The 14,374-nt window shown below is 42.4% G+C and overlaps 1 protein-coding gene across 2 annotated transcripts in view; it reads right to left on the bottom strand.

The window, feature by feature from the left end:
- TPRG1 (tumor protein p63 regulated 1) overlaps positions 1-14,072 on the bottom strand; it is a 171,425-nt gene extending 157,353 nt beyond the window's left edge. The window contains exons 1-2 of one of the 2 annotated variants that reach the window (XM_043875115.1): positions 14,055-14,072; positions 5,209-5,305 (exon numbers count right to left, since the gene is read on the bottom strand). The gene's annotated coding sequence lies outside the window, so the exon portion shown is untranslated. The remainder of the gene's footprint in view (positions 1-5,208; positions 5,306-14,054) is intronic. The other variant, XM_043875117.1, reaches the window with a different exon arrangement.
- Between the last annotated feature and the right edge of the window lie 302 nt (positions 14,073-14,374).

Raw genomic sequence — 14,374 nt, 5'->3', positions numbered from 1 at the left:
TATGAAGAACTCAGGGACAGGAGCTTAGAGGTGGAATCCTTTCCTGCTGCAAGGAGGCAGTGGTGAAACACACACGGCTGGATGATAGGCAGAGGGGAGTGTGTGATAAAGTTAGAAGACAGGTAATTTGTACATAGGTGACCCAGAGCCCTTTAATTTCTGTCTTGCTCCTGATTGTAGGATGCAAGAGCTCCTAGGTGAACTTTGAGTTTCAACACCTACATCCCAAGTCCTTAGCTGGATTTCTGTTCTCTCACTGCTTGATTAAACACAAGAGAAGTTCTTGCTTAGCAACAATAATAAGAAAAAAAGATGCAAGGGACAGGGGCCAGAGCCACCTGCATGATGTGAAGGTTCACAGAAGAAAAAGCCTGAAGGCTCTTGTGAAGGGAAGGAGTCTGGCCATCCATGCCTCTAAAGAGGCCTCCCGACATCTTCAGGGTGTGGGGCCAGTGAGGACAAGCTTCCTCTCCCTGGAGTTTTCGTAAAGCACCCAGGTGACGTGGAGACTGCAAAGGGAACCTGCCACACAACATGCCATATCCGTTTTCAGAGGGTGTCAACACCCTCCTTCCCACACCTGCTATTCCCAAATATCACAACCTGATTTTTTTCTCCAACCTCCTGTCTTGATGATGATGATTAAATATTCATGGGATGCTGTGATGCCAGCATACTTTGTGAAATTTCAGAAACCTTTTTTTTTTTTTAAACGGAAGCTTTTCTTTTTTCTTTCAGATGATCCCAATTTTGAAGAGAGGTAGAAAGAATGACAAATGCCAGTAACTCAAAAACTAGAAACTGTACCAAAAAAGCTAGCATCCTAAGTTTTCACGATTGTGTTTCAAGTCTGCAGTGCCCCACTTTAAGAAGAAGAGGAAAGCACAGAATCTAGAAATCAGAGATCCAGGAGTTGTTCCTACTACAAAAGAATTTTTCATTTTACCGTGGGGTTCATTTAAATAGCAAACTTCCCAACTCTAGGTAAAATATTATATAGGCAAAGTTATTTATGTATGTATTTATCATTTAATTATTATGCAAAAATATGTTCACCTTATTTGAGGAAAAAATGTATATATTTTGAAATCAGAGTCTGCTAGCTAAAGGCATCGTCTTACCCAGCTGTTTTCAAAATGAGTTTCAGGGAGCCCTGGGGTTACTGCCAAGATGCCTCTGGGGCCACCCTGAGACACAGGCTGAGCCCGCAAGGCGGAGCTTGGCAGTGCCCACCTCAGAGCACCCAGCACAATTCTACTCCCCCCAGATATGTATCAGAGGTACATGTAATGTTTAGCTTTTAAGAAGTTGAGGGAAGGTATCCAAAGCACTCACAGAAGACTAATTCCTTAATTTTACATTTTGGAAAACGAATACAGAGAAGTGATTTTCCCAAAGTCATATTACATTTTAGCTTCACTCCAGTGTTTCCTCTTACACTGTAACTTGTTGCCCCACAGAACTCTCAAAATTTGATTAAGGAAACTTGTTTGTCTCCTAGAAACATTAGCACCTAAGTCTGAAACTAGTCAATCATTAAAATAACCAGAAGAACCAGCTCAGAAATAATCAGAAACTGAAGGTAAATTGCAAAACATTTTCTTGTTGAACAAGCCTGACATTCTCAAAGGTCTGCAGATGAGCTGGATAATGTCAGTGTTGATCACAGCTCCGTCTTGAATCACAACACAGATAACTTGAGCTAGCACCTTCTAAAATGTTATTCAAAATAGCAGCTAAAGCAAAGTGCCTCCATCACATTGAATCAATGCCTCAGTGAGAAGTAGTCACTCAGAGGAAAAAGTAGTAATGAGAACCTTATGTTGGATCAACTTGTGCCCTATATTTATTTATTTCTAATTATTTAACAAATACCTATATGTTGCTTGCTCTGTGCTGGGAACTGTCAAAAGCACCTTACAAATATTAATCATTTCATTCCTACAGAAATGCTGTGAGGAAGGCACTATATATCATTGCCATTTCACAGGTGAGAAAACTGCTTACAAAGAGGCTGTGTGTTGTGCTTAGTCGCTCAGTCATGTCTGACTCTTTACTACCTCGTGGATTGTAGCCCGCTAGGCTCCTCTGTACATGGGGATTCTCCAGGTAAGAATACTGGAGTGGGTTGCCATGCCCTCCTCCAGAGGATCTTCCCAACCCAGGGATCAAACCCACATCTCCTGCATTGCAGACAGATTCTTTACCTTGTAGCTGAACTACAAGGGGAGCCCCACAAAGAGACTAAGTGACCCTTAGTTACAACTAGTACACAGCTGTTCAGAGTGATAAGTCCCAAAGACACACCCCTAGGTCACATGCAACACAAAAGGTGCTATATCATCACTTGTGATATAGCACACTTCCCCAAATTTACTCCAAGACCTCTAAAAGCAGAGCCTATTAGAATCTGTGCCATTAATATCATTATTGGGCTTCCCAGGTAGCGCTAGTGGTAAAGAACCTGCCTGCCAATGCAGGATACATGAGACGCAGGTTTGATCCCTGGGTTGGGAAGATCCCCTAGAGAAGAAAATGGCAACCCACTCCAGTATTCTCCCTGGAGAATCCCATGGACAGAGGAGCCTGGCAGGCTATAGTCCATAGGATCGCAAAGAGTCAGACATGACTACAATGACTGAACAATATAATTATTAACAATCAGCTGATAATATCATCTAATATTAACAGCTTTTACTCTGCCAGCACTGCTTTAATATTAATACTTACAGACATCACAAGCCTATTAGGGAGAAATCATCATTAGACCCATTTTGCTGCTGAGGGAAGAAACACAGAAAAGTTATGAAATATGCCAGAAATCATGGGAACCTAAAAAGGTAGAATTGGAATTCAAAAGCAGATTTATCTCACTACATGATGTGTATTCTAGCAGAGTTCTTTAATTGACTCCTGCAGATTTGTTTGTTTTGCCCACAGTGTTTTTTACAATTTTTTTGAATGAGATGCTAAAATCTACTAATTGAGAAGTTTCCATGAAAAATCCAGAATTGCTAGATGCTTCCCTCTTTAGAGGAGGTTTCCACTTCTCCATCATCACATATCCAGCCAGCTTCCTGCCTTTATGCTATTAGCCTGCCTCCTCGAAACACTTAAGCTTGAGCCATTGAGCAGGATATTCCAGGAGGTTCCAGAGTACCTCCTAGGAGGCACTCTGCAAGTGATCCCTGGCACAACCCTCAGACTTTTTCAAACTTGAGAAATGTATGGACCCATTTACAAGGGAAAAAAAAAACAAAAACAGATAGTGGCATGAAACTCTGAAATACACTAAAAACCTTTGAGAGTCAGCAGAGCTCTATTCAAAAGTCACTATATTAAAATCTAATCGCTGTGACCTACACAGATATTCTCAACTGCACACCATAAAAAGTGATACAACTTGTCATTTCTATTAACACTGAAACAACACAAAATTGTAAAGCTTCTATAGCATAATGCTTTCAAGGGTAATCATCCATGATGTAACATGTATCAATCTTTTCTTTTTAGGGCTAAATAATTATTCCACTGTTTGACTAGGCCAGATTTTGTTTATCCATTCATCCATCTAGGTTTGCCTGGGGCTGGGTGAAAGGGGGAGTGAGAGTGATGCTTAATAATTATGGATTTCCTTTTGGGATGATGGAGAAGTTCTGAAACCAGATAGACAATGGTTGCACAACACATAAATACATTTGATAGTTAAATGGTAATTTTATGTTATGTGAATTTACCTGCAATTAAAAAAAAAAACAACTCTAATAGCACATGAAACTTCCAAAAAAACTGACTTCAAAGAAACAGCAATCAAAGTTAATTTATTTAAGTTCCTTATTTGATAGACTTACATTTACTCTGGTCTTTTTTAACCTAGAAACTAGCGTCACTGATATGAACTGTTAGAATCTCATTGTGTTTACTTTAAATCCATCTGCTCAGTTCTCCTAGTTGTATCTTATATTCATAGCAGTCTGGATTAAACTGTCTTGAAATGATTTCTGAGGCTTTCTCACCTCTGTGTCCTGACACATCTGCTTGACTTGGAATTTGGAATGCTGCATACCAACCATCAAACACCCAGGTAAATACCATTACCTGGTCATTACTAGAGTCAGATGTAAACATCACTTCTGATACAACTTATTGTATCATTCTTGCCCCGCTCAGAAAAACTCTCAATGTTTCCTCATTACAAACCAAACTGAGTATAAAATTATTATCCTGTCATTTAAAATGATTAACAATCATGCCTCACCTTTATTCCCCATTATGTCCCTCCATATACCATATAGTCCATCCAAACCAAACTCACCATTCCCCAAATGTGTCTCATGCACTTCCACACCCAAACCTTTTCTCAGGATGTTTCTTCTACCTGGAGCCCCTCCCTCTAGAGGAAGTCTTCCCAGCTCTAGGCGTATTCCCAGCTGACTTCTCCACTGAACTTCCTCCAGTCGTCACCATCCTGCCACAGCTCAGGTGCTACCTGCCTTGATTTTGAACCTTTACATTCTTTCACCTCTTTTCCAGCATGAACAGTCTGTCTCATCGTGAAATTATTTCCAGACTGTGGAAATATATATTTCAATCTGGGAACTCTTTGAGAGAAGAACTGTCACATTAATCACGGTAAGTACCATCATCCCTGGCATATAATAGGTGCTCAATTAACATTTATTTCATGGAAAGAAATGCCATAAAATGGAACGAATAAAAGGTAAAAAAAAAAAAAAAAAACAGATAAAGAACCTAGGCACAATCATTGCATTTAGCCCTACTGTCAGGATTTTGGCTTCCCAGATGGCTTAGTGGTAAAAGAATCTGCCTGCCAATGCAGGAGACACCAGTTTGATCCCTCAGTTGGGAAGAGGGATCCTGGAGGAGGAAATAGCAACCCAATCCAGTATTCTTGCCTGGAGAATCCATGGACAGGGGAGCCTAGTGGGCTGCAGTCCACAGGGTCATCACAAAGAGTCGGACATGACTTAGCAGCTGAGCACATGTGCAAGTCAGGATTTTGAGCTTAGAAAATAAAATCTTTTGTACAGTCATGACACCTGAAGAAAAAATTGGGTTGGCCAAAAAGTCCATCTGGGTTTTCCATAAGATGTTATGGAAAAACTCAAATGAAATTTTTGGCCAACCTAACAGTTGGTGTGGAGAGACAGGCAGATGTGGATAAGAAGAACAAAAGGATGAACTTACTATTTATTAAGCTGAGACGGCAAGCGCTTTGCTGGGCAGTTGATGTATTTGTATCATTGGGTTCTCACAAGATCCCTCCATTTGATGGCTGAAGAAACTGAGGAGAAACAAGAGGGAATGTGTAAGTTGCCCAAGGTCACACGCCTGTTAGACAGTCTAACGCCTGTCTCCCCATACTGTGCTGTCTCCCCATACCACACTGTTTCTCATAACAAAAGAAGGGGCAGAGAGGCCATGCCAATTCCCTCTAATCTTGCCCTCTATGGTGATCTACCTCAGCAGTTACATGCAATTTTTTTTTTTCAATTTTAAAAAGTAATAATAAAGGCTAATACCATTTATATATTCACCATGTACTCAATGAATAGGAACTTTACACACACTGTCTTAAATTTTCCAACCATCCCATGAGGTTGGTATTATGTATATCAATATGAGGAGGGAAACTGAAGCTTTTATGTGTTCAGGGTCATGCAATAGTACAAAGCCAAAGATCCTACCCAGATCTCTGTGGGGTGCCTCTTCTCCATAGATTCTAGTCATAAGGGAGTCTCAAAAAAAAAAAAAAAAAAAAAATTACCGTAGATTGAATCAGTGTTTTGAATATGAAAGACACAAAAATTTTCCATTTGGTAATCTGTATTTTTATCCCCAGAGAAGAACATACATGGAAACAGGTCTGGCAGGTGAAGAAGTTGGGACAACACCAGCATCCCAACGCTTCCTCTGAGCTTTAGTCTTTCCCTGGAGTTCTTTTATTTTGATTCCCGTTGCTACCACCAACTTAAGTCCCCATCTCCTAGGGCTGGGGAGGCAGAGAGGATGAGAGAGAAATACTTTCCCTCTTCTCCTCTCAGCTCAAGGTAAACATAATCTTTCTCCTTGTTTTTCTTTGCACAACTGAGACAGGCTGACATATTCAAGATGAAATTTATCAAACACTAAGAAAAACCTAAATGTAAATAAAGAAAATAAAAACAGCACAAAATAGATGACTGGTCCTAAGACTTTTAATGAAAGAAGGAGTTTACTGAGCACCAACGTCTATTGCATTCCCAAACATTATCATAAATAATAAACCAGCATCAGCGCATTCCATGGGGTCCCACCCACTTGATGGCCAGGTGCCATTGTCTTCCCACTTTGAAGAAGAAATCACCCAATCAAATACCCAGAATCAACTCACAGACTGCCTAGGGGCCTCCCACTCAGTTTTATTCTTCTTTCAGAAAAATCAACTCATAGATCATTTGTCAAAAGGAACTAACTGACATCCTGGACATTTGTAAGTCCCAACGAGGTCTGCAGCCCTTCTCAGTTGGGGCTGACAACTCTACCCACTTCCTTCTCAGCCTTCAGTCAACCCCTCCACCCATCAGCCCACCCATCCACCAGAGACGTGTTCCTTTGAAATTTGAATTTTAGAGTTTATTATGACATGAAGCAGAGAGCAGCAGTATTTGAGAAGGCCACCTCCTACACTCTTTTGCAATGCTCACAAGATTTTTGACAGTGGATCTTCACAGCTCACAAATTCCATGAAAAAACATTCTATCAAAGCATCACCTACCACAACAGTTTATCCCCAGGACTGTGGGTATAAATCTGCAGGACCCGAGAGAAACAGAAGCCCTGCTTCTCATTTCCCAACCCACAGTGCACTCCTAAGACCAAGAACAACAAGAGGACTGAAAAACACCACCACTGAATCAAATCGTTCCTGTTTGGGACTCATGGCTGACTTCCGGTTGTTGGTAATAACAATGACAAGAACATGCAAATAACAGTATTGGCATGAGCAAACACTGCTGCCTTATATTAGCCTATGAAAGCTTCTTATCTCTCATCTCAACTGGGCTTCCTGTCAGTTCTAAGAAAACACCAGAGTCGGGTCCTTCATCTTACCAGCCTACTCTTCCAGAATTCTCTCTCACTTTCTCCCATCTTTCCCTTCTCTATGACCCTGACCCACCATGCTTGCTTATGTTTCTCTGTTTTTGTCCGTCTGATTCATTCTACCTGAAACACCGCCTCGATCTCTTCTTTACCTGATGAAATATGCCATCTGTGGCGACCTATTCCCTGAAAACCTTTTGTAATTCTCAGAATTGGTTCTTCCCTTGCCGTCTCTTTATCTAAAAAGCTGGATAGAAGCTTTATTATCTTTTTTTAAGTGCATTGCTCAGATGAAGTGCCATTTTAAATATTTTTGAAGAGTGAACTTTGATTTAACATTGAAGCAAAATGTTGTGAGCACAGAATGGCACAGACCCAGGCAGTAGGGTGTAAATGTAGTGTGAGCGGAGTACATGTTCATCATTAAAAGAAGAACTGCCAGCTACTCTGAAGGAAACTTTGGAGACAATAAAGTTTATTATCCTAACAACTTTCACAATAATTCTTTTAAAGAAGAAAATTGCCTTTGTCTAGCGCAAAAGGAAAAAAACACCTTGATAAGCTCTTAGTATAGAGAATGTGCCTTTGAGGACAGCTTCAGAGAAGTGGGCAAACATCTACAGTGAAAATGAGAGTAATTTGGTTTTATTCTTGAGGAGAGGGAGAGAGAAAAGAAGACAATAGAGCTGTGAAAAGATGGGGAAAAGACAGAACCCAAGAAGACAGAGACAAACTTCTGATTTTAGTAATTAACTATTACTAAATAAAAAAGGCCAGTGTAATTCCATGTTGTTGGGAATGATGGTTTGAGACATGTAATGCCTGCTCTTCTCATTTGGTAGTATTAAAAGACTTTAGGTCCACTTGATTTCTAGGAGCCTCAGTTTCCATAGTTGTGCAAGGGAAATAACAATCAAATCTAGTTCACAAGGGCTATTTGGGGGACTGAGTGATACACATTAGTAAGAACAGTTTGAAAACCAGGAAATAATGATAGTTACTATTTTCAGTATGAGATGGTTTGAGGGACCCTCTGATGGTGATGGTGAATGACTATGACATGACCACACGATTTCCTTTCCATCATAAAAGTTTTGGGCAGAGTCTTTGTCTTATAAATGGAGTCCCTGAGAACTAAAAGAGTGATGTCACATTAATAAAGTCCTGCAGTAATTAGATCATTTCCTTTTTGTTTTGTTTTTTTACCATGACCCACGGTATGTGGGATCTTAGATCCTTAATCAGGGATCAAATCTGAGGTCCCTGCAGTGGAAGCACAGAGTCTTAACCACTGGATGGCCAGGGAAGTCCCTGAATAATATACTTTTAATCCATTTGCTTATTTATTCAAGCTTTATTAGTCTATATAATATGCATTGCATAATACATGGCACTAGTAACTCAGTCTTTGGTGCTATTAGACAGATCAGATTCCCCACAACCAGAAAGGAGAGAGGATGGAAGAATTTATGAGATCTTCTGTCATGGAGACCCAGCAGGCTCCAACTCATTAACCTGGCCGAGGGAGGAAAATGGAGAGTACATTCACAAAGCAGATCTGCTCATCCTCCTGGGATGGAGCAGTAAGGTGCTTTGTTTGTGCTTTATTTTCACGGGAACGTTTTTCCAAAGGGTAAAGGATTTCTGCCATATTCCCTAAGCAGTATAATCATGTCCTTCTTTTCTTTTTCACCAAAAGCATCAACAAGCAACCAGGACAGAAGGTGGCCGGAACCTGCTCTCTGCGTCTGCCTCACAGAGCCGCAAGCCAGAAGGAGGGCGCCCCTCACTGAGTTCCTGGCATTTGATGTCCAGTCTGGAAAGGAAGTGTAGCCATCTGCCCTGGACTCTGTTGAATAGATAGAGCTCATGGACCATTTGCAACAGAAATAAGCCCTCTAATGCAGCCTCAGAAATGATCGCTCCAGGGTCAGAATAAAGCCCCATAGGATGGCAGAGAAGAGAGGATGAGAGAAGCAGGTCAGTGCCTGCTCCTCAGGACCCAAGACAGAACCATGGCTGGCTGAAGCCGTGTTCAAGTTTCTCTCTGACACACCTCTGATACTGGTGAGAACCGGAGAACCAGGTTCAAGGGGCCTCGTGGAAAACACTGGCTCCAGTGCCTTTGATTTACGGATGAGGAAACCAAGGCTGGAAATGAGTGACAGCAGGTGAGTCCCAGAGCCAGATTCAGAGGACCCTGTCGCTCCTCTCACCACTCTAATAGGAGTCTCGTCACTGGGGAAGGATAGTCAGAGGAGGTGGTGGCAAGTGACCGTCTCAGTGATGTTCTGTGTAAGGAATCATTCCCACAGCCTGAGAACCCCATCAGCAGACCATCAGCAGGCCTCCAGATCATACAGTTTAGGTCAAAACAACTTTTATTTCCCACATGTTTTCTCAGCTGTGCCTTAAAATAAAATCTATGTGTCTAATCTCATCCAGCTCTATGCTGCCTGCTGCCATCAGAGAACCGTGAGGAAGTGCTGTTAGAAAGAGGTTGTAAGAGTGTGAAACTGCTGGGAAACTAGGGGAAGGGTGACAGCCGCGGAGAAACCCAGCGGACAAGCTGAGCTGGGTGCATCTCCCACGAATGTCAGCCTGGCTCAGCTCCTGGGCGTGGTAGGATGGAAAGGGTGAGGCCAGACAGACCTGGTCTCACTGTCACACAGAGCAAGTGTTCCCCACCATCATAAAGGACATCCATTCAGTGGCTCCATCACAGACTTTTAAAGCTACCCCTAACTCTCTTTTTCTCCCACTTTTCATCCACTCCATCACTGAACACTGTTGGTTCTGACTCCATAATAGACCCTATGTTGGTTTCCTGGTGGTGCTGTAACAAATCACCACAAAGGTAGTGGCTTAAAATACAACTCGATTTCTTTTATCTTACAGTTCTGGAGATCGGATGTCTGCAAGGATGCATTCTGTCTGTAAGCTCTAGAGGAAAATCTTTTGACTTTTCAAGTAAGCTTCTAGAAGTCAATTCCATTCCTTCTTTCATGGCCCCTTCCTCCATCATCCAAGCCAGAAGCAGACCATCTTCTCTTCCATCCTCATGTTGTCTCTTCTCTTTCTTATTCTGCTGTAGCCATCTTTAAAGGCCCTTTGATTACACTGGGTTCATCACATGACCCAAAATAATCTCCCCACCTCAAGATCTTTAACGATACCTGTAAAATCCTGTTTGTCATAAGGTTTTAGGGAATGGGACCAGGACATGTTTTGGGGCCAGTATTTAGCCTCCCACATAGCCCAACTCTTATTATATTCTCAGCATCTCTATAGCTACTAGCCTAATCTCATCCTCCATGATCTCTCACCTAGTTTATTGCAGTGTCTTCCTAATGTTTCTCTGCTTTTGCCATCCTTCAACCAACACTACTCTTCCCCAACACACATGAGCTCTTCTAGAAACAGCAGTCAGAGTGATTTATTTGAAATGCAAGTCAGATCATGCCAAACGTCAGCTCTGTGTACTTTCTGATCTCCAAGGCCCCTAAGATCCAGCCCAGTGACCTCCTCTGGCCACTCCCTTCCTTTGCTCACTCTGGCCCAAACACACTGGCCTCCATTGGGTCCTTGAGATTCCCAGGTGCACCTGTGCCTCATAGAAGCTTGCACTCGCTGTTCACTCTGCCTAACACATGCCTCTCCAGATCCTCCCCTTATGTCCTTCAGGTCTTTGATGAAATGTCACTGTCTTAGTGGGACCTACCTTGACCACCCAACTTAAAATGGCAAAATCTTCATAATACAGCCACTTCTTTCCTCTCCTTCCCTGATTTATTTTTCTATTATTTGTCTCAGTCTGATACACTGCAGGATTTACTTATCTGTTATTTTCTGCCTTGATCTGTCCCCACCACACAGAGATATACACCGCATGAGGGCAGAGATTCCTGCCAATTTTGCTCACTGCTGAAACACGAGCCCCTAGAAAGGTACCTAAACACACAGTAGGCGCTCCACAAACATTTGATGAATAAATGAATGAAGGTTCTTAACCTCTCTAAGTCAATGAATGAAGTTACCTCCGAGCCAGTCTTCATACTTAGAAAATGGGAATAACAATATCCATTTTGCACATGGTCCAGGAGGTGTTTGCACATGCCTTCTGTTTTCTGTCCAGCCTCCAACCCTTCTTCCTATTTCCAAAGAATATCTCATGATATGAGTTATGGATGAGATGAAGTGCCTTTTTCCCATCCAAGAAGAAAAGTCTCCCTCTCTTTATTTCCAGGCATTTGTAATGGACATGTGACCGAGATTTGGCCAACAGATGCTTCCAACCAGACACCCAGCTTTGGAGGGATAATGGGCTTTACTCACAGTTGCTCCAGTGTGGTCCAGGGTTATCTAGACATGGCGCTGTCTTAGTCAGTTATGGCTGAAAGACCCTCCTTGCACTGAGGGTTTTCTAACACATGATCCTCTTGGCCCTCTAAGACTGCCTTGGCTTCTGCCAATGGTCTAAATCTGGTGCTCCTACTTCTCAAGTCAGTCAGCCCTCTCTGGCTTCCAATCAGTTCTTCATTCACCTGTGCTAGATGGAGATTTTGTTGCCTGCAGCCAAGCCCCTGTAGCAGACTCAAGGGGGAGATCTGGAATAGATGCTAATGGCACCCAACCCAGATTCAACCTGCTGACTGGAGCACCCAGCTTGCAGCTCCTGAAGGTATGTAGCTAACAGCTTACACACAATGGGACTCAAAGAACTGGCCTGGGCTGATGGGAGCTGACTCCCCAGAGACACTTGAGAGGTTATCCCATCCCTCACCCCTTACACCCAATGACAACTGATCCAAGGGTCAAGAAGCCTAGACCTTTTGCTTCAATGTGGAACCACTCTCCTGGGTGAAGTACCCTGAATCAGACTGACGCTTGATGTCACCTGAGATCACATGGTGCCCGGCTCTCCTCTTCCCTATCCTCTCTCCTCATTCCTTTGAAGAGTTGTTTTTGTTTTTTTCCTGAGGAGCATGCCTTCAGTTCACCACGTGCATCCAAATCCCTTCTCAGTTTCTGATTCCAGAGAACTTGAATCAAGACAGATCTCGACTAATAGCCAGATGAAGAGAAATAAAATATTTATTTGGAGCAATCCTAGCCAGTACCTGGCACACAAAGGCCCAATCGGTGCTAATGACAAAAGTCAAAGTCTGGCGATGGTAAACTCACTACCCGATATAACCTCACACCCCATCTATATTGTGCTCTGATCATCAGAACAAATAGTTTCCTTAAAAGATGTTTCCCTATATACATCATGGTCCTTTGCTCTATGTCTCTCTTCTAGAGTCATCTGAGCCACACCTGATACCACTTTCACAAGAGAGCTGTGCAAATAATAGCAGCAATCCTGCTCCTTCCAAGGTGCTCTCTTCTGAAGGAACATTCCCAGCCAAGCAGACACAACTGTCCCACCATCACACAGTCCTTTGTAAAGAAAACTGCCCTTGTACTATCTTCATTGAGTGATGGGGGTTCCCTCTGTGTTTGGGAGTAGTTGTATTTATAGGTTAGAATCTGCTTCTGGCCAAAGGTGCTAGATCAGATAGTGCCCACAGCCTAGGAATTGCCAAAATATAGGCTAATAAGCAACTATGGAATGACTTGAAGAACACAATCTACCCAACCAGGGATTATGGTAATTAGCCACAGTAATCAGATTATGTCTTTCCAGATTATATAAATGGAACAAATGATGCAGTTTATAGAATGCAAAGAATAGATTCTAAGAGAAACAGAAACTGATACAGTAGCTGGGTTGCATTGAAGATAAAGAACAAATCAAGGTAAGTGTGTCCTGGCTCCCACAGTCCTTAGAGCAGATCCAAGTCACTCTGTCGGATGCAGGCCACCTTCCCATTCCAGGAGCTGTGTGGGCTAATGGTTAAGGTTTGCCTGGGTTCCTGTAAACCCAGAGGCCTATTTCCATGTGTGTATATGTCCTTTAAAATGTGCTTCAGTGATCTGATCTAACTGGAGTTGAGTTTCCTATTTTTTTTTTTTTTACAGCAAAGAGAGTTTAACACCCTCAGTTGTTGTTCAGTTGCTAAGTGGTGTCTGACTCTTTGTGACCCTGTGAACTGCAGCACACCAGGCTTCCTTGTCCTTCACTATCTTTTGAGTTTGCTCAAACTCATGTCCATTGAGTCGGTGATGCCATCCAATCATCTTATCCTCTGTTAACCCCTTCTTCTACACCCTTAGTAATTAAATACAAAGTAATACCCTATTGTAAGGCCCTTTGCAATGCTGTGGTTTTAGCTATATTTAGGGTTTTGACTTCATAATACACCTCCAACATACTTACATTATATAGTGAGAAGACTGCTGCTGGATATCAACTCTACCTCTTAAGTCAGCTTCTTCTGCATGGGTGAGTGCTTAGTAACACAGTGTCTGGGAACTGTGAAACCCACCTGCTCTTCTGAATGCCTGAACTTATTGAACCCCAAGGACAGGCAGCACTAAGGGACTCCTTTTGGAGGCATGCTTGCCATTTGAATCATCTGTGCTGATCTTTGCCCAGACATCTTGAGAAATGAATGGGAGCCAACATTGGACTTTTACTAATTGAAAATTGCTCAGCAGTTCCCATCAAAAGATTGGGGCTTTTTTTGTTGTTGTTCCTGAGACAAAATAGAAGAAATCTAAGGCACTGTCAGAGATGGAAGGTCCCAGAGAGTCAGTGTCCTCATTACACAGGTGGAAAACTGAGATTCTAAGATGAGTGACTTAGCCAGGCTCACCTGTATGGGAGCTGAAGAGCCACAGCTCTAATACAGATGTTATAACCTCTAGCCTTGCTCTCTCCATCAACATCCACTCCTTCCTGCCCCCAGGGCTCTATGGAGGATGCTGAACAACCCCAGATTGAATGTGAGTACCACTGCCCTGTGTCTGGGCTTCCCAGGTGTTGCTAGTGGTAAAGAACCCACCTGCCAATGCAGGAGATGTAATAGACATGGGTTGGCTCCCTGGGTTGGGAAGATCCCCTGGAGGAGGTCATGGCAATCCACTCCAGTACTCTTGCCTGGAGAATCCCATAGATTTACTGATTTTCATTTGAAATTAGCCTGGAGGGAAAAAAAAAAAGTTGCATCTTATCTTAAGGAAACTTTACTGAGGGCCCCTATGTCCTCTATATCTGTATGGGTTCTTATAAATACATTGCAAATCCATTGAGAAAAGTAATGATTGATCATGTACTGTTAGTCAGGTTCCAAGCCAACACTGAAGGTTCCTTCCCCCCTTGACA

This window comes from Cervus elaphus, chromosome 19, assembly GCF_910594005.1.
Source record: "Cervus elaphus chromosome 19, mCerEla1.1, whole genome shotgun sequence".
Classification (NCBI taxonomy): Eukaryota; Metazoa; Chordata; class Mammalia; order Artiodactyla; family Cervidae; genus Cervus; species Cervus elaphus.
This window is presented reverse-complemented; position numbering and strand designations above follow the sequence as displayed.